At 55.3% G+C, this 20,519-nt stretch overlaps 1 long non-coding RNA gene across 1 annotated transcript; it reads left to right on the plus strand.

Moving 5' to 3' along the window:
* The first annotated feature begins 1,742 nt into the window (after positions 1 to 1,742).
* On the plus strand, positions 1,743 to 12,489 carry LOC121097225. The gene is made up of 2 exons (XR_005830869.1): positions 1,743 to 2,257; positions 11,522 to 12,489. It is a non-coding gene; the product is annotated as an uncharacterized LOC121097225 (long non-coding RNA).
* Positions 12,490 to 20,519: the final 8,030 nt, after the last annotated feature.

A 20,519-nucleotide genomic window follows, 5' to 3' on the forward strand; every position in this document is an offset into this window, starting at 1 on the left:
TTCTGGACGGAGGACTCCAAATGTACCTTTTCAGCCCAGGAACACACCTCTTCCACTGACACCTCTTCCACTGCCGAGCTTCTTGTGGCGCTGTATCTGCAGGCAGCCCCACCGCTCCACCAGTACTGCTGGCTGCTGGTACCCTCCCAGAGCCAGGAGCTGCCTGCCTGCTGTCCTGCCCTCCCCTGCTTTTCCAGGCAGTGCCTGGAAATAATAAAGCATGACCTGCCATCAGCCTCCTCCTGGCCTTCACGTACCCGGCTGTTTGGTTGACTGGTGAGTGAAGAAGCACGTGTGGAAAAGGTCTGAGTCTTGTGTGGAGCAAGGAGGAATGGTGATACCTACCTCCAGATGAAAGCCCACAGGACTTCAGGACGATGGGGTGCAAGTGGGTTTCTGCTAAAGGCAGCCAGGCTGGAATTAAAATCTGTGGGGACAAGAAAAAGAGGAGAGAGATGCAATCAAAAATTCCCAGTTGCTTCATGGGCATCAAGGGCAAGTGATGGTGCTTCTGGGTGCTCGCTGACCTCAGCAGCCTGCGACCACGCAGTCTGTGGTCCATTCACCCCCTCTGCTGTCCCCCTCCCCAAAAGCTGTTGGGGTAGCTCTGGGAAGCGCAGCATGAAGGCTGGGACTCCGCTGGGCAGGGCACGCTGGGGTAGAGGGCTGGGCTGGATGGGTCTGTCTTGTTTCTGATTTCCACGTTGCTGCCAAGTTTGGTTCCTCTCAGAGCCGAGTTACCTGAAGCTGATCTGCAGCCAGCATGCAGGTTATGCATTATCGGAGATTTATGAGGCAAGATTTATGAGGCCAGTTGCTGTGCTGGTGTTATATACCCTGGCTGAGGAGTCCAATTTTATGCATAAATTCTATTCTTGGATCACTGTACCTCTAGAAATGGTGGTTACATAAAAAAGCGCTTTCCAGTCACCCACTGTTCTGAGGGCTGGGGAGCGGAACGGGGTCTGGTTTGGTGCCATCTCAAAGGCTTCAGTCCCAGGAGGGATCTCCCAGGCAGCCTCGCTGGTGGGGTTGTCCCTGCTTTCCAGACTGTGAGCCTGATCCTGAGACCCCTCCTTCCTGAACAAAAGACCCCAGCGGTTTGGGATGCTGCACAGCTGGCCGCAGCTGGCACCAGGGAGGAGATGGCAACGGCCATGGTGGGCAGCTCGTCCCCAGATCCCATCCCCTGCTGCTCCCCTGCAGCTGCCTCTGAGCGAGAAAGCAAATCCCTGCAGGCAGTGTGGGGGGGAAAGGGCCAAGGACCGCTCCATTCCCTGACGGACACAGACCATCTGTCCCCTCCGTCCTTGACATTCCAGCAGAGCTGTTCAGCCGCTCTCTGGCTGTGACCCACTGGCAATTTCTCTTGTCCTGCAGTTCATTAGGAAACGTGCCACAGCCTGGGGACACAGCTGCTCCTTGTGCCAAAGCCAGGCCCGGGGGGAGCATGCGCTCGGGTGGGATGGAGCGATCCCACACCTGTTTGCACTCGATGGGTGACGCGGGGGCGAGGGACGGCTGCTTTCATCCCACAGACAGGGTCGTGCTCACAGCTTCGCTCCAGAGAGACCCGGGGTCAGGGCTGGAGGGGCATTGCCACCTGGCTCCCATTAGGAGGGCTCCTTTCTCCGGAAGAGGACTGTGTCATTCCTCCACTCATGCCAATTATCCTGCTAGGTCTCTATTAGCCTGCACAAAACAAACCCTCCCAGTCCCGTGCTCTGACAGCCCAGCAGACACGTCCTTGCTGAGACGCTTTCCCACGTGCCGGCCGTCAGCCGCTCTCACCAGGTTGTGGATATGGCAAATGGCTGCTTTTGCCTTCCCCTTCCTCTGCTCGGGGCAATCGGTCTAATTTTTCTTCTTTTTTTCTATTTTTTCTCTCCTCCCTACTTGGCTGGGGTGAGATGTGGCTCCCTGATAAGGCTGGATACACCTTGGACAGATGCAGGGTGCCAGCCAGAACCATGAACTTGCAGGTCCAAAGGCCTCCAAAATTAAGGCAGAAGCATGGTCATGAGTGTGACAAGCTCCTCACTCTCCGCAGCACCCTGGCTCAAGGGGAGCAATGTGCTCTTGGAGGTGCCATCTCCAAGGCCCCCGTTACAGAAGAAACGCAGCTCCCGGGCTGCAAGAGTTTTCTCCAGCTGCTCTTGGGCTGTTCCACCGTCAGCTCTCTGCTCCTGGAGAACAACAAATCAAGTAGCAAACCACTGAGGTTTGCTGCATGGCTGCCCTCCCCACTGCTCCCCAGGTAAGTGTTGCTGTAATAGGATTTGGTCCATGTTCCTGGAAACCCCTCTGAGAAGGATGTGGGGTTTTCAGCACGTTAACTCCTTCATGCATTAGAGAGGGTGAAACCCCGCCGTGGCCACATCAAGCCCCAGGCTTTGCTGAGAGCCTTGGTCAGGGCACTGCAGCTATGGGAAGCAGCCGGTGGCTTTGGGGGGATGGAAGGAGAGCCAGCTTCTCCTCGGCCGGAGGGAAAGGACACAGGGAAAATCATCCTGTGGGGACCCAGCAGCTGACTCCAGCACAGCCCTTGGCCTCCCGTGCCAGGCTCACCAAAGCTGCCTAACCTTTTCTGCATTTCTCTGCTCTCAACCCATTGCAGGAGCCATTGTTTACAGCAGCAAATACCAGATCAGATCCCTTAAGCCAGCAGATTGAATGTGAAAATAAATTGCCTCTCACAAAGAGGGGGTTTTGACATGCCTGCATGCGTGGCTCTCTGCCTGTGGGTTTTTCTGGTTTGGCTGGGAAAGTCCCTGTCACAGAGGGCTGGTGCTGGGGCTGCACCTTGCTCCAAGCAGGGGGCACCCATGGCAGTGCAACCATGGTGTCTGGGGAGTGTGGAAGTGCAGGGAGGCAGAGACCTCACCTGCTGATGGGCGCGGCAGTGGGAAAGTGGTGTGAGAGCAGAGATGGGTGCTCAGGGCTCCCCAGCTGCAGCAGGATGGTTCCTCTCCCTATCATCCATCCCTGCATCCCCTCCCAGAGCACCCCTGCTCTGGGCTTGGGAAAGGGCAGCTTCCTAATGGCTTGTGTTTGTCCATACAGTCGGGACTTTCCTCCACACCAAGCTAGAGGTTATTTGAGGCTGCTTTCTTTTTCGTCACATCCTCATGTTCCACTAAAAAAATAAATATAAATTTAAAAGTCCTCCGTAACAACAGCCTGTAACATCTTATGTTAGAAACCCTTCATGCATGGAGCTCTGGTATCCAAGGTGGAGCACCCTGTGCGAGGCTGAACCCCCCAGCTCTCAGCTGAGGCACTTCTGAACTCAGCTCAGCTGCACGGCTCTGGGTGCTGAACCGCAGTCACGCCCGAGGGCACCGGGTCCACACGCTGCCCACTGTGTCCCCACGGGGCTGTGGCACGGCCACGCTCCCCCCGCTGTGCTGCTTAGCCCTGCCCAGGCTCTCAAGCCAGGGGCCAGGAGCAGCCCGGGGCAGGCTGTGGGGGCGAGGTGGCTGGGAAGCGTTTGGGGGATCCTGTCCCTGCAGCTATGGAGGTGAAGCTGCCGGGCACTGGAGCAGCTGCCCACCGTGGGGCCCGGGGCCCGTGGGACCCCAGGGCTGCCGGGGCCCCAGACTGGAGTGACTGGAAATTGGGAAGATTCACAGCACAGAGACTGAGACTATAAAGGGAGCTAAGGAAACTCATAAGGAGGTGTAAATTGGAACAATATGGGCTGTGTCGTGTCCTGATTTGGCTTCAGGGAATTAAGAGCTAATCTTTTCCCTGGGACTGGGATTGCTGGAGTTGTGCATGCAGCACACAGGGGAGTTTGTGATCTCTGAGTAAAGCCAGCGAGTGCCAATGCAGGAGATGCAGGACTGAGACTTCAGATGATTATTTTTACATTTGGTCTTTCTGTGGTTATTGAAGTGCACGTTTAAAGTAAAAGCCTCCTTCTGCAGATCTGCTTTTTTAATAAAGGACGCCTGTGTGTGCTCAACCGAGAGAAATAGGTAACAAATTGGTGACTGTGGGTTGGAAATCGGCGGCAGCGGGTTGTAAACTGGAGGAATCTAGTAGGGCTTGTATGCCAGTAATAAAAGCAATTCCCGCCTGGCAACGGGGGGACTGGACATGGATTGAGGTGGCTGGGCTGGGAAAAGAGCAGTGGGTGATGCTCCAGTCTCTTGCCCTCCACCTAAAGTGGGATTTGACTCCTGGGGGGGAGGTTTGCCTCCCTGCCTGCATTGCTTCTTTGCATGGAAATATGAAATGAAAGCAAACATATATGTGTGTTTATATCAATGTATACATGCAAAGACATTAAGAAACTGCATACCTCACTGAAAACTTGGTTTTATAATGATGTAACACAACAATATGACATGGACTTCATCCATCTGAATGCTCTTCAAGAAAACTTGGGTTGATAGGGTTTTTTATCTGCTTTTTCTCAAAATAATTCTGTTACTGCTCCCATGAAGGGCTCCATTTTTGGGGCATGCCCTTCCCTACCCCCTGAGCTGTCTCTGCACTGTGTCCATGCAGGAGGCTGCCTGCTGCAGCCCTGGCCTGCGCCCTAGCCCTGCCAGCCAGACCCCCTCCCCTGCCGTCAAGTTTCCTTGCTATCTAGGTCAAAGATTAGCAAGAGCAATAAAAAAAAAAAAAAAAAAAGAGAGAAAGCAAAAGCCAGCATCATGCCTTTCATGCGGATATTATTTGCTGCTTGCAATGGAAAACACATCCCCCCCTGCACTTCAGTCTCCAGCCTTCCCCATGTTCCCGCACACCCAGGTCTGAGCAAGAGGAGGAAGAGGAGGGTGGCATACCTGTGGAGGCATCAGCATGGCCAGCCTGGAGGCAGGACCGTCTGGGACCCAGGAGTATGCTGCAACCCTCCCACTGCCTTGGCCAGCCCAGCTCACAGTGCCCATGGGTACTCTGGGGACGGGGGCAAACCTGGCCTCCCTGGGGCATCGCGCAAGGCCCCCTTGGTTATATTTACATGAAAGAGCCCTCGTTGGAAATCAAGGCCCTCCCCTGCAAGGCACCAAGCCCCATGTGCTCTCGACCCCTGGTCCAAGGGGATGAGTGAGATCAGTGTCCTTGGGCTGTGCTGGGTGCTGGTGGGCAGCTCCCAGCAGTATGCTGGGGGGGTGGGCAGACCCCTGGGAAGGTACTGGTCAGGGGGTTCTGCCATGCAGGAGGGCCTCAGGTGGTGCCAGCTGAAGGCAGCACAGCCGTGCCTGCCAGCCCAGATTGTTTCAGCCCGGCGACCGCACAAGTGGCTTTGCTATAGCTGCAAGTTGATCTCATGGAAGGAAATTGAATTGTCGTCAGGGCTGGGTTTTATCTGGGCTTTGGGCTCCGCTGCCTGGCTCGGCCTATTAACGTTTGCTTGTCTGATTACAGACACAGCTTGGGGTGAGAGGTCAGGTTTAAATCATGCCTTTTTCCTTTCTCATCAGAAAGCATGTTGCTGAGGGATGCGTGGGAGGAGTGGGGGCCAGGGGCTGGCAGATGATCCCCCAGGCAGCTCCCTGTGGGCTGCCCGTGGGGCACTGCAGCATGAGCTGGGGGATGCCAGGTGAGACAGGGCAAGGGGGGGAGGGGCTGGTAAAAGGCAGCCCCGGCAAGGGCAGCAGCTTCTCCGGGCAGCAAAGCATTGCCAAGCATCCCAGGTGATGGGAGCTCTGTGGTCAGGGAGAGCCCAGGAGGTACAGAGGGTCACTGCAGGTCCAAAGGTCTTTGCCATGATGTCCCCATCCAAACTGCCCTGATGGCTAGAGGGATGATGAGGATGGTCAGATTCCATTGCCAGAGGACAGGGGTTTTACTGTTATCTCTGAGCCAGCAGATTGGGGCTGGAGAGGGAGACCCACAGGTCCCCACATGGCTCAGGCCATAGTAATGGGTGCTTGATCAGCCCCTCGTTGGCATGGCTGGGGGCCTGGGGGCCTCCTGGTCACAGGCGGTGTCTGCATGCCAACACTGAGTGCACAAGCATTGCAAGATGGGCTTTGGAGCACCAGGTGGTTATGCTTTTTCATTGATGTGAGTACTTTATCTTATGCTCACCTTGTGGTGTCTGGATCTGTAGGAATCTTGTTTTGAAATGTGTTTTTCTCCCAGCTGCAAACATGGGTGACCTACTACTATTTTTACTCAAAAAAACAGAAAGGGAAAAGCAAAGCCAAAAGTGACCTTTCTTCTGTAATCACAGGACTCCAGGAGCTGAAGATTTAAGGAAATATATCAGTACAGAGAGAAGGTGCCTACTGGTGGCATTAAGCTGCCTAAACTGAAGCGTGTGAGGACTTCGGCACTATTGGGAAGCTGTGACCACTGGGGCTGGCCAGAAGCATCCCCGTGGGGATGGGACCTTTAAACGGCTGGCAATCACAGCTTGTTACTGCCAGCGGAACCTGGCCGTCCCCTCCCCAACCCTCCAAAGCCCCTCGGTTAAGATTCTTTAATGACCTTAATCACCAGTTCATTTACAGCACTCACTTTCCCCACTGCTGCCGCCCCCACCCCCAGCATGGGAATAACATCTGCTACCCCACATTGCCCCTATAAACCGCTCCTATTTCACATCACAAAAAATATACAGGGCATTAAACTAGGTATGTTTTATAGGGGAACTGTCAAGCAGCTTAAATCCAGGCTCTGACCTACTTAAAAGTTGTCCTAATCAGGGGAGGCATGTGTGTGTGTGCTGAGTTCACATCTCCACTTCTCTGTGTCACCCTGGTGCTAAGAAATGAAAATGGAAATTATTTACAGACCGGAGGAGTCACATTGTGGTAGGAGAGCGGTGCTGTGTGTCTGTGCTACTCAGGTGCAGGCAGGGTGGGCAGGGCAGGCAGGGCAGCAAGGCATCCTGTCCTGTGGACAACAGCCCCGTGGGGATGGGAAGCAACGAGGATGGAGAAGGGGGTCTTGCCCAGCCTTGAAAGCAGCCCTGGCTCCTGCTGACCTGTGTTTTGTAACACTGGAGTCATCTGTAAATGTGGGGTGCTATGGAGGCTGTGGCCTGCAGAGGAAGAGGAGGGATGCTAGTGCTGACCAGCAAAGGCAGGGTGCTTGTGTTTAGCTGCCTTTTCTGCCACAGGCTTCCCGCGGGATGACCTGGGTGCTGCACCCCACCAATAACCAGGAGCTGGGACTGTATGAGGAGCAATGCCCCAGCTGGGAGGAGGCACTCAGGGGTGTCAGTGGTGGACCACCCCTGGGCTTTGCCTCGCTGCATGGTTGCAGCTCCTGGGCCAGCATCCCCAGGGCAGCCCATGCTGCTTTCAACGGGACTGAGGGTTGTGTGGCAGTGGGTACAGGTGAAGTGGGCGCTATTTCTGGGGGGAGCAATTGTGCTGCGGGGCAGCAAGGGAAGGGCAAGGCATTCAGTGCTGGAGCTCATGCCGTGGAGGTTTGGGCTGGACCCATCTTGCTCCCTGCTAGTGAGTCCTTGCCCAGACTCCTGGCCAGCACTGGGTTCATGGTGCGTGGAGCCAAGCAAGGGCTAGCAAGGGTGCCTTGCCATATTTGATAAACGTCCCCTCTGATGCTGCAGGAGGAGGATCCTACGGCTGAGGGTGCCACTCACAGCACTGGTGGGGGCAGGTGAATTTCCCTGCCCTCCTCTGCCGTGGCCATCTGCAGCCTCTGAGGTCTTAAACACCAGATATTTATGAAGTGTCTGTAACTCCTCTGATGGGTGGCAATGCTGCCAGCAGAAACACCCCTTCCCTTCCCTGCGCTCCCGGCACCCCGCCAGCCCAGGAGGAAGAGAAATGAGGCTTCACCACTGTTAATTCAAACCAGCACTGAAAGTGAAAGCGATGGTGGCGAGGGGCTGCTGGGGGGGCTGCTCCATGCACCCTGAGCCCAGCCCCCAGACCTGACCCATGCCCAGCCTGGGAACGCCACTTGGTGGGGAGCATCCTGCTGAGCTGGCAGGGCTGCAGCAGGTCAAAGCCACATTGGGGTAAAGGGGGACTCCCAGCTCACTGGGCAGACAGTCACCTCCATCCCATCCCCAGATGTGTCCTCAGCCAGCCTCCACCTCTTGGAGACCATCCTGAGACCCAGATCAGTGCCAAGGAGCTTTGTGCATCTCTTCTCTGATGGGGCAGGTCGGTGCATGCTGCTGACCTTGACTCTCCGGTGTAGGTGATATGCTGGTTCCAGCACATCTCCATGCTGGGACCCCCCTGTGCTGCCCCAGCCACCGGCCCCTGAGGCTTGTCATGCGATGGGTGGGATGAGCAAATGCTGACACAACACAGCTAATTCCCACAACATGTGCCTGCAGCCCACAACAAGTTAGGAGACGGAGCAGGGGTAGGTCACCATGTCTTCCTGGGTGCACGGGGAGGGAAGGGCCCCTCCTGCCCTCCAGGTGCTGATTCAGTCTCCCAAGACAGTGTGCCCAGCTGTGCCATGAGTCATGAGGCGAGGAGCAGGCACCCGCCCTGGCGCATGGGAGCAGGGCTCCCAGCCCGGCTGGGGTCCCAGCACTGCCTGGCACCCGCGCGGGGCTCCTGGGCATGCCCCGGGTGGGACGGGGTACCAGGCACTGCGCCTCCTTGTCAGGGCCAGGGGTTTGCTGTGGAGGGTCTCAGGAATTAAAAAGTTCCCAAGGCCAAATCCTGCTTCCATGTAGCTGCTCTGCATCAGGCAAGGCAGAGTGGTGCCCAGCCCCGGGCTCCCGGAGGGTGCAGCAGCCAGCTGAGCCCTTGCCTCTGCCCTGGCTGTGGAGGTGAAGCCTTCGGCCAGGACATCGTGCTGACCTTGGCTGTTTGTGGCTTGTCTGTGCTCACTCTTGGCTCCCACTCCCAAAGGTGTCTGGACAAAATAACGAGGCAGGAAAAGGAGCTTTGCCCCCACAGAGAAGGGACCAAACCAACGAGCCATGGGGCAGCCCCGTCCCGGCCATGGCTCTGTGGGGCAATGAGTTCCCCAGGGCTCCTCCGTCATAGGTTTTGCCCTGGATCTTCCCCTCTGAGCTGGGAGCTCAGCCCTCCCAGCGCCCTGCTCTCTTCCCCCTTGCCTCTCTTTGTCACTGGACTTTCCTATTTCTTTCTCATCACCTGCCCAGACCCCTGGGTTTGCCGGACCCCCACTGCCAGCACAGAGGTGTCCGGCTCGGGCCGTGCCAGGGGGCACTGGGGTGGCCCCGGAGCCGGGGTGCAGGGTGAGGGGCTGCCTGGCCGAGCCTCCACATCCCCACTGGCTGCCATTCCTCCCCTCGCCCTCGGCCCTGCACGGTGGGACACCGGGGCTTGCAGACATCAAAGGGGCTGCTTTAATGGGGGATTGAGTGTTCAGGTTAGTGCCCTGGGTATCTGCTCCTTTCCACCCCCCGCCCCCACCCCGCAAGGCACTTAGTCCCTAATTAAACTGTACACAGCATTCCTTCCCCATCACACCTCGTAAAAACAAGGAACCCACAGAAACGGGCTGTGTTACTCTGAGGATAATGATCACGGCACGGTGCAGCGAGGGCTGTGACTCCAGCGGGGAGCAGAGACCTTGCCAGGGAAAGTGTGACCTGGGAAGGGGGGTGCTTCTTCCAGTGTCAGTCACTTTGCGTTGGCATATGTGCAAATAAGTAGTGATCCACCGCAATGAGAGAGACACACACCACCCCACCCCACCCCCGATTTGCAAACATACATGGGTGGCTGGGGGAGGTGTGACAGAGGTGTGAGCTGAATGGGGCAGGCTGCTCGTGATGTCGCACAGAGCTGGACTCTGCAAAGACTTTGCTGCTGAGGGCTCCATAAGCAGGGGGAGCCCATCACCGTGGTTTCTGGCCTGCTCACCCTTGCTGCCAGGATCAAGCCTGGGAATATGGCAGTCCTCGATATCACGGGTATTGGATGTCAGGGATTCAAAGGGAAATATAAAATGGGGATTATAAAACTGATTCTGTAAAGGGAATCCAAATATGTAGAACTGAAATCTTCCATTTCAGAGGCTCAATTTAGACTCAGAAAACCTGGAACCCTCCTGCTCTCTGCAGCCATGCAGAACGTGAGGGAGTTTGTCGCCAGATGTAGTTTGCTCCTTTGTCCTGGTCCATCCCGCTGCCCTCCCAGCCCCAGGCAGGGTGGCCTTCCCCAGGCAGCCACGTTCCACTGAAGCAGCAAAACGCATTGCTTGTTTGGCTTTGGGGTCTGGCAGGGTGAGAAGAGGCATTCGGACAGATGCTATTGATCACTGTTCCTATTGCCTTTCCTATCAAACCAGGGCAGGTTTTTAGGATAGTCAGGTACTTGATCCCAGTGAGCTCTGGGTGCCTGCCCAGTGAGGGTGCCCTGTCCTTTCCCAGCTCCGATGGGGATGCAGGGTGCTGCCAGGCAGGATAATCAGGCACCTCCCCCTGATGCTTGGACACATCTCCCGGTGCGGGCAGAAGTCGGAGGGCTTCCCTCCTCCAGCCTGGTCCACCGTCCCCCTTTAATGTGTTTTACACATGTGATGAATATCGAAGGAATTTGTTTTTTAAAGCCTGTTTTGATTGAAATTGCACACAAACCAGCTCATGCTTGAGGCCTTCCTGTAAGTTATTATTATTTTTTTCATTTTGGGGGAAGATTATGTTTCTTAGGCAAACAGGAAAAACAACGGGCAAAAAAGGCTCTGTTTGTTTCTTTAGCTTGGAGCTCAATCTTGGAGTGGTTCCTTGTATTGGAGATGACGGTGCAGACAGCGCCATGGCATCAGAGGGTCCTGCTGATGTGCAAAGGGCCGGCTTGGGGTAACGCTGCTGTTCCCTGAGTACAGGCGATCTTGCAGGGAGGGACACAGCAGAAGGAGCAGAAGGAGCTTCCCCAGCCAAACCAGTGGGGACACAGGTCTTTGGAGATAGGAGACCAGCAAAGCCCATGCCTGTGTTCAGGTTTTAAATATTTTAGAATTTTGGGGTGTGATATTTCTTTTTTAGGGGCCATAAAGAGCAGTGCACCCCAAATGCTGACTGTTGGAGAGAGCAGCTCTGCTGAGGGACCCTCCATGGGCACTTCTGCAAATCGGCACAGCCTCTCCTCTGCCTTCAAATAACACACATGGCCACGGGCACAGCAGTGCAGATGGGCACATGTGGAATGGCTGCTGGTGATCTGGGTGTGTGAGCACACCAGATGGTGCAACCCACCCTTTTGTCCCCCGTCCTGCCTTGCACCATGATGCTTGGACCAACCATGTTCCCCGTAGCAAGGATGTACCTTCAAGTCAGAAGCTGTAGGTAGCCCTGAGGTAGTGTCTGAAAGACCATCCAAGTAACTCTGGCATGCAGGCAAGTGGGACTGAACCAGTGGGGTACCTGGGGGGGTGTTTTCCTCTCTTCCTCCTCCAAAGGAGGAGGAGGAGGGAGCAGACAGAGCTGCTGGAGGCTCTGCAGGGTTTCACACTAACGGGGAGTGTGAAAGTGGCTGTGAGTGGGAGCAGGAGCCCCTCTTGGTGGGAACGGGGAGGTGTTTGCAGGTCATTTCAGCATGTTGTCCCAGTCAAATATTTGTCTAGTGAATAAATATATTGTTGTTTTTTTCAGTGAGGAAATGAGGAGACTGCAAAGAAAAATAATGAAAAGCCTTTCTTGTGCAGTCCTGCTCTGCAAGAACCTGGATCAGGCCCTCGCCTTCTCCTTGGCCCTCACGCTATAAGAAACCCTGCTGCGGATTTCACAACGGTGTGATTGACAAGATTAGAAATTATCTCCCCCTCTCTCTACATATAAGGTTACTGCCGCTCCAGGCACAGTGTGAAATTCCCCTTGCCGGAGCTCATTAAATGGGTCAATGGACGCGTTCCAGCTTCTCTGCAGTTCACAAAGGGCTGAGTCCTGACCACCCCACCAAACTCTGTCCCAGGCTGTTGATGAGTAAGTGCTTCCATATGGCTCACCTCAGCATCTCCAGAAAGATAACAGAGAGCTAATGGCTTGCAGATTCCACGGATGCTCGTAGTCAAACGTGCAGAGGAACTGGGGGCTCAGGGCTGTGTTCAATCACAGCTGATTGGGACAGAGGGGACCCGCGGGCTCCCTGCCAGCCTTCATCCCCTGCAGACCTTCCCTTGGGCTGGGGGGCACCAGGAAAGGGCAGCACGTTCACACAGTCACGTTGGGAACAGAGAGCAGAGAGAAGGGTGAGCGGGCAGCTGCAACCCCAGATGCACCAGGGGCTGGTGGGTGAGGTGATGTCCTCAGATGTGCAGCTCTGAGCTCTCACGGCATCCTACAGCCCCTGGGATGAGCAACGACAGCTATCCAACAGTGGCAGGACCCTTTTCTTGTAGTGGATGCACCCACAGGCCATTCAGATGCCTTCAGGCCAGCAAGCCAGTGATACGGTTTTGGTGATGGGAAGATGGGGAAGAATATGGTGAAAGCATTCCTTCTGAGACATTTGCCCTTTTCCTTTTTTTTTTTTTTTTTTTCATGTCACTTCAGTGAGGAGGTGGATTCTCTGAATCATATTTACTGTAAGGAATGATTTGCAAATTTACCCTTGACATTCATTCCTGTCTGTGAATCTGCTTGTAGACCACATGCTCATCCTGAAACTCCTGCTTGAATTGGCTGGCTGTGGGCATCACCTGGCATTTCTCCTCTCCTGCAGCTGGACGGCTCCTCTTGCTTACCGGTGCAGGGAACATTTCAAATACATCCAAACACACTGTTCAAAATGCTGCTGTTGAATATTTGAGTATAAAGTTCATATTTAATGAGCACAAGTGCTGGGAAAGTTTGAGCACCGACATAATTCATACGGAAGAGACACAATGGGGTCAAGAGCACAGGTGAATCAAAGTGGTCCCCATGTCAGAACAAGCACTTGTGGGATGTGGTTTTCTCTGCCGAGGCTGCTTCATCACCTCCTGGCAGTGCTGCCACTCGGTCCCCAGCCATCCCGTATGGCAGGGAGGTGTTTGGGGATGCTCTGGGAGACAGTCCCCTGCGCTTGAAGATGTTAAAAAAGGATTAAATTTTGCAAAGCAGGGTCTTCTCAGTTCTCCCGTCACCAGATAGCCACCTAGGCCCACTGTCATGGTGCTGAGGATGGAGATGGAGTCTCATGCTGAAGGAGTTCCTTTACCCAAGAAGTGTCTGCGTGTGACACAGAAGCAGGAGGGCTCGGGATCGCTGTGCTTGTGGAGTGGTGGCTGAATGTACTGCTGGAGGAGCTGTGACCTGTGAGGTTTACGGTCTCCTAATTATCCAGCTCAGCATCGTCACCATCCAATTACATCCCTTCAGTCCTGGGTATTTGTGTAACTAACAACTGATTAAAGTCCCCGCTCCCAGCTCCCCAGGGCTGCTTTCCTTGGAGTCAGGCAGTGATGCAGCGTGGTAGTGCCTGACAAGCTCTTGACACTGCTTTCGGGGGGGGACTTGCTTCCCAGGATCACGGTCCCTGCTCTCATGCGAGCCTGTGAATGGGCTGCAGGCACAGCTCCACCTCACCAGGACTGATCTGACTTGGCACTGTCTCAGTGAGCATCACTCTGCATTCTTTTTGCAAGGGATGAGAGGAAAGCACAGCTCAGGGATGCTCTTTCACTCTGCACCTCTCTTCAGCTGTGCTAGAGGGTAATTCTAGTGCAGGATGCTCAGGCATTTCCAGCACAGGTCTCTCGAAGGGAAGGCTCTTCCCCATCTAGAACTGCTCTCTGAGTGACTCCATACCACTGTGGGGCCCCCTTTCCCAGGTGAGCCCCACAAACAGACAGGTTGAGAGAAAGGGAACATGTCCCCAAGGTGGAAACAGGGGCTGCTATCAGGTCCTTCTGCCTGCGGGCAGCTCAGCTTCAGAGCTCTTTCTTCCCTTCCCTCCTTCAGTGAGAAGCTGGAAATCCCCCTCCCTGTCTGCTTTACAGGCTGAAGCTGAAATAAATTAAATTACCTTTAATTATTCTCATTACTTTCCTTGGGAATGCTGGAGTGAAAGGCAGCATTTAGCTGTGAGCTACAGCAGGGCTCTGCCCTTCCTCCTGCCCCCCAGCCTGCTGCCAGGGGAGCCAGCCCTCCCAGCCCTCCGCCACAAGGCATGACTCACTCCTCTAGTGCCCTGGACACACACAGAGCTCCCTTCTCTACCCGTGGAGGAAGAAAGGTGGGGACAGGAGGGGAAGAAACCAGACAGAGTGCGGGGCAGGCGTAGGGGGAGAGCTGAGAGCAGGGGGGACCAGGGTTCAGGGGCTGGGGGCTTGCAGGGGTCAGGGCTCACAGCCGGGCAGGGATAACCTGCCCATTTCCAGAGCACCTCTGGGCTTCATTAGCCTGGGGGGGGGGGGGGGGGGGGGGGGGGGGGGGGGGGAGCACAGGGGCAGTGCAGGAGGGTGGGGGGTGGCTCTTGCACCTTCCTGGCAGCTTGCAGCTCAGCAGAGCCTAGGCAGGAGGTTGTCTGGCCATAGGGCACTTCCACTGCAGTGCATCCCTTTTTCACCACTTGTTTGTCCCATCCTGCGAGGTGCTGGGGGACAGATCCTGCAGGTCTCAGCACATCGCTGCCTACAGCAGGACGATGGGCAGGACGTGCTTCCAGCCGGGAGGGTGCTGCCTTAGCTCCCAACCTCGGCGATGCTGGAGAAGAGCTGCCAATTATTCTTCCCTGTTTAATGATTTCTGGACCTGCAGCTTCGTTACGTGCCGTCTGGCACCTTTCAGCAGGTGCTTGCTGGGATATTTATGTATACAGGTCAAGCAGGCTGGCTCTGGAGAGGCTGTGAGGCTTCAGGCTGCTTCGCTCGGTGTGGCCGCCCGCCTCGTGCCCATCCAGGGGTGAGCCAGGACTGAGACCATGGGCACGGGCAGCCAGGTGCTCTTGCTCCCTGGAGCTGCCACTGCTCTGCATGGCTGCATGCCCTTGCATCTTTTCTCACCATCCCCTAGGCATGGAGAAGGAGGATTTTCCTTTTCCCAGCAGCAGGGCTGGGAAGGACCATCCACCCTTGCATCCAGTTCATGTCCAGCAGACAAAAAAGAGCAAATAAAACACCATCCCCATGGGATCTCCCAAAAATAGACCTTCTCTGGACACCCTGGCAGCAGCAGGGAAAGCCTTGTCATCTGAGAAGTGGGGAAAGGGAGTAGGGGGGCCAGGAGCCCAGTCCCAGATGGACACTGCACCATTCTTCTGGAGAAGGTCTTGTTACTCTCCAAGGTCAGCCACAAGTGACACTGAAACCACCAGGGGCCTTTGGGAACGAACACTGAGACACGTTCACTGTCAAATGGAATCTATTAAAAGGGATTAGATACTTTTTTTCATCAATACCCCTGTGACACCATGATGGGTTGAAATTGCTGCAAAAACATCATTATTAAAAATGGGCCTATTAGTATTAGAATGGACAGAAGCTCCTCACTAATTTTAGCAGCAGCCGCCGGAGCCAGAACTGGAGGGGAAGCAGTGGAGGCAGCCCTGGGAAGGCAGCCCACGGGCAGGGTGGGAGCGGGGCGGTGCCAGGGGGCTGCAGTTGGATGGGCATCCCCTCGGCAGTGCTGCCGGTAGCACCAGCCCAGCACTCGGTGCTGCAGCACTGTCTCGGCACGGGAAGCAAAGCAGTTGCTTGAGCAAACAAGCACGCGATCATCTTTGCTCCAAAGTGCATCCAGCAGCAGCAAGAGATGCTCCGGACACACACGTGCACATGTGCTCCTTCAGAGATGACAATCTGGTTGAGAGCATCATCAGGGACAGAAAGAGACGGCTAGAATGTTTGAGGTCCATTACCTATAAAGGGTTTTAAGTGGAGGTTGGAGACTCTCATGTGCTAAGGGGAGCTAGCAGGGCCACGCCTCCCAGGCAGGGATGCTGCATGCCCAGGAGCACACATCCCATCCTTGCAGCTGTTGGGGAGGAGGCTCGGCACTGCCTGGCACAACCCTGGCGTAGCGACCGAGCCGGGCTGAGGCTCAGCGGCTGCGGGGGACACTGGATCAGCCCCAGCTGCTGCTGCATCCCATCCCAGCAGGAGCTTGCACTGGGCTGCCACAACTGCAAGCAGCATCTCTGAGGCTTTGTCTGCATGGGGACAGGACATACATGGCACCGCTGGGTGATGGAACTCAATGGACCTCCCCAGCTGTTGCAGGGACATGGTGTGTAACCCTCGGGGGGGCAGGGGCAGCCCGGGGGGGGACCGCCAGGCTCCCACAGCCCCTCACAAGGACGGCAGCCTCTGCAATAAGGAAAGTGCCTCTCTGGAGCCAGTTTGTTTCTTTATGAGTGCTCAGGCTATGTTCAGCAGAGCTGGCTGAAATTGTTGACAGGTTGGTATTTTTACTGAGAAATGCAGTTTTACGGAAATCAAAGTGTTCCCAGGGAACGAGTGGATTTTGACAAAGTTTTTGAGAGAAATATGTCTGAACAAATCAATTTAACTCTTTTGCTTTATTTTTCACAGAGGTAAAAATAACTTCTTGGTTCTTTATGTGATATAAACTCTACATAATACAATTAATATATTGTTTATATTATTGCATCATGCATTGACTTTGTCAACTGAAACATTTGGCTGTTGACAAAAGGATTCAAAAATTTTCTTTCGTAAAGCAGCCGGTTTGCTCACCAGCATAAATCCTGAGCACTGAATTTCTCATGCAATGCAGATTTTGCTTTTGGAATAACCTGAGTATGAAACATGGCCCCAAGAGTCGTGGTTGGTGCTTCAGAGCAGAGCTGGTGGGGTTCAGCCTCAGAGGGTCCAGCCCTGGAGTGGTGGGGTTTGATGGCAGGAGGGGCAGAGGACGAGCTGGAGTGGCCCAGGGAAAGCTGAGCCCCCAGCACAGCCCCCCGCCCCAGCCAGCACTCTCAGCGATTTAACCTGAGTTTGTTTTCTCTCGGCCCTTCCCAGCCTGCTGCAAAGCACCAGATGGTATCTGATAGCCAGCTCTAAATGTTAGCTTTGATAATCAGCTACATACCATTATTATAATTAAGCCTCATTTGTCTGCAGGCTTTCCTTCTTTATTCTCCCCTCTCCTTTCCTCTTTTCGTTTCTTCCCTTCCCTTCCCTTCCCTTCCCTTCCCTTCCCTTCCCTTCCCTTCCCTTCCCTTCCCTTCCCTTCCCTTCCCTTCCCTTCCCTTCCCTTCCCTTCCCTTCCCTTCCCTTCCCTTCCCTTCCCTTCCCTTCCCTTCCCTTCCCTTCCCTTCCCTTCCCTTCCCTTCCCTTCCCTTCCCTTCCCTTCCCTTCCCTTCCCTTCCCTTCCCTTCCCTTCCCTTCCCTTCCCTTCCCTTCCCTTCCCTTCCCTTCCCTTCCCTTCCCTTCCCTTCCCTTCCCTTCCCTTCCCTTCCCTTCCCTTCCCTTCCCTTCCCTTCCCTTCCCTTCCCTTCCCTTCCCTTCCCTTCCCTTCCCTTCCCTTCCCTTCCCTTCCTTCCCTTCCCTTCCCTTCCCTTCCCTTCCCTTCCCTTCCCTTCCCTTCCCTTCCCTCCCCTCCCCTCCCCTCCCCTCCCCTCCCCTCCCCTCCCCTCCCCTCCCTTCCCCTTCCCCTTCCCCTTCCCCTTCCCCTTCCCCTTCCCCTTCCCCTTCCCTTTCCCCTTCCCCTTCCCCTTCCCCTTCCCCTTCCCCTTCCCCTTCCCCTTCCCCTTCCCCTTCCCCTTCCCCTTCCCCTTCCCCTTCCCCTTCCCCTTCCCCTTCCCCTTCCCCTTCCCCTTCCCCTTCCCCTTCCCCTTCCCCTTCCCCTTCCCCTTCCCCTTCCCCTTCCCCTTCCCCTTCCCTCCTTCCCTCCTTGCATTCCTCCTTTCTTACCGCAGGACCCGGCCCCGGCTGCCAGCACAGGGTGAGCCCATGGGCAGAGTTGCCCCTGACGAGGCTGCCGGGCCAAATCCTGCCCTTGCAGCCGCCATCCAGGGGACCCGCTCTGTCCCAGCCAGGCTGACTTCCCGGGTCCTCCAGACTTCACCCCACAACCTCCATCTGAGGGGCGATGCAGGTGTCTCCCAGGTGAGGCAGGCAGCCCCCCGAGCACCCTGGCTCCTCCAGCAGCAGCTCAGGGTGCAGGGGTCCCCCCGCTGAAGGGCTCTGTGTGGCACTAAAATCAGCCACAGTCTTGGAGATCAATCCCAGCAAGTCCTTGTGGTGAGGAAAGCCAGGGCCTCCTGCTGCCGGGGTCGTTCGTGGGCAGCGCTTGGATGGGGTTTATTTCTCCTAATTGGGCTGATTCCGGTAATTTGTGCCCGGCCATTTTGGAGCATTGTTTGTTTGCATTTCCCCGTGGTTCGCTCATTTTGTGCACTAATTAGGTAATTTCCCACATAACTTGGCTGGCTCCCCCTGCTACTGCATCTCGTGGGGTCTGTCCAGTAGCACCTGCTCTGCTGGGGGTGTCCCCAGGGCTGCTGGGGAGGGAGCGGTGGGTGATGTCCCATGCCCAGCTGCTTTTCCTCTGGGCGGTGGGATTCATGGCGGAAAGGCCATTAGTAACGCCGTGTTTGAAGAAAGGGGTGGGAGGATTTTCCATGTGGCCTGTCCCAGCCCATCTGTGCTCCCTGGTCTCTCTGCTCTGCTGCACCCTCTCTGCTATCCCAGCCTTGGGCTCCCAAAGCCAGCCCCTCCCTGGGACCTGCTCTCCCTGTTGCCCTGCCTGGGAGGGGGGTCACACAGCTCTGCTGCTAGAAGTGCACCCTAGGACAGGAAAACCTCCTCCTGGCAGCTGGGCTGTGCTTTGAACTCAGACTTCTGAGGGCACAAAGCTCCTGCAAGAGCCATCCTGCTCCCTTGAGTCCCATCCGCCCCGCGGATGCAGCTCTCATGCCAGCAGAGAGGACCCGCTTCTGCTCGAGGACCACCCCTGGCATGTCCATGGGAGATGGACAAGCAGCTGAGGAACAAGACGGCCCCTATGCAACCCTTCACCTGGGGCTGGCCCTTTAGTTTACAAGTCCAAAATACCCCCCAAAAGCCCACAGCCCCATGCACAGGATGCCTGTCCCCAGCAGCATCTCCCGCTGGCCGTGGGCGCCCGGTGCCCGCTCGGCACAGCGGGGCTGTGGCAGTCGTGTGGAGTTCGTGGATTGGCATCGGAAGGGCCGGCATACCAGCGTACCTCTGGGCACAGCCACCTCGTAAAACAGGCTTTTTAATTAACCGTAGGAATAAAGCCGTGGACAGTCCGTAACCATGGTGATGCAGAGCCAATCCCAGAGGATCCCCAGCCAGCTGGAGTATTTGCTGGATGGCAAAGCTTCAGACCAACGTTTAATGGTGTTCGACTCTATTCGGGGAAACAATTACATGCTCCATTTTCAATGTAGTCAGCTGAACAATAGATTAAGTGAAGCAATTTGCACAGAGGCTTCTCTGCTGCCTGGCCCATTGGGGCTGCTCCTCTGCCGGGTGGGACCGCTTCCTTCACAGGTGTGGGGGAGACGTGGGTGCTGCCCGCAGGGAGAGCATCCTCACAGGGATGGGAGAGGTCCTGACACCAGTGGTGGCCCCAGCAGATTCCTTCTGGTGGCTTCCTTGGGTGGCCTGGGATAGCAGAGGTGTCCCACCTACGCTCATCTCTTCTCTCTGACTGCAACCAGTGCTGGATGGCTGAAAGGGCTACAGAAGCCACCACTGCTGCTGCCTGCCTCACTTCACAGACCGGGACTATGAGGTGTCCCTTGCTGACTTTCTCCCAGCGCATTTTGATGCCTCAGTTTCTGCAGACTGCTGTCTCCCCATGCTGGTGGGGTCATGCAGCCGGTCCCGGCATGGCTGATGCTCCGCTCCCCTCCCCGCTCGCCGCCTGCCATCGCCCTTCCTTCCCATGACACACACGTCTCACCTCCCTTTCTCAGAGCTCACCCTTCCTCAGCTCCATGACCTCCTTTCTCGTTCAGGAATAGCCTGTTCCCGCACCGTGTGTCATCACCATTGCACAGAAACCACCTCATGGAAAGGAGACATGCCGCTGAGAGAAGTGCCTTTTAAGGCATGCTGGGATTTAATTAATTGCTGCCTTTATTTTACTTGTATAAAAAATGCAGGTCTTTTAAATATTTTCTGAGATGACATCAGTGTATTCAGTTTAGTTTGGATTTTATTATTGTTATTACTTTAGCTATTCAAGGAATGTGAGGAGTAGTGGAGGTTAGTGATTCCTTCCCTGCCACCACACCTTGCTTAGGCTTGTTTTTCCTTCTCCTTGACCTTAGCACATCCATGACACAACAATCCACTCTGACCTTCTACATTATGTCCTTTTTCTGCAAGTAATTGGTTTGCTCCCTTGGTGGTTCAGCTTATCAAGCTTGATCTGATACTCTCGGCAGTCTTTCTCCTCTGCGGTGTTCTGCAAGGTTTATTATTCCCCCTCTCTTCCTCAGCTGGCTGCTCCATCTCAGCCATTTCATCTCTGGTTTTATAACCATGGGTAGGGCTAACAGTTTAATGGACAAGCCTGCTCTTGCACAATTACTCCATGAAAATGTTTCTTGGATCCACAATGAGTGTTTGCCTGGCAGTTGAAAAGCAGAGGGGCTTTGTTTGGTGCCAAGCTCAAGACCTTTTAAAGCCGCCTGATGTCGGGAGGATGAGCAGACAGAATTGATTGCTTT

Source organism: Falco naumanni, chromosome 14 (genome assembly GCF_017639655.2).
Source record: "Falco naumanni isolate bFalNau1 chromosome 14, bFalNau1.pat, whole genome shotgun sequence".
In the NCBI taxonomy this organism is placed as follows: domain Eukaryota; kingdom Metazoa; phylum Chordata; class Aves; order Falconiformes; family Falconidae; genus Falco; species Falco naumanni.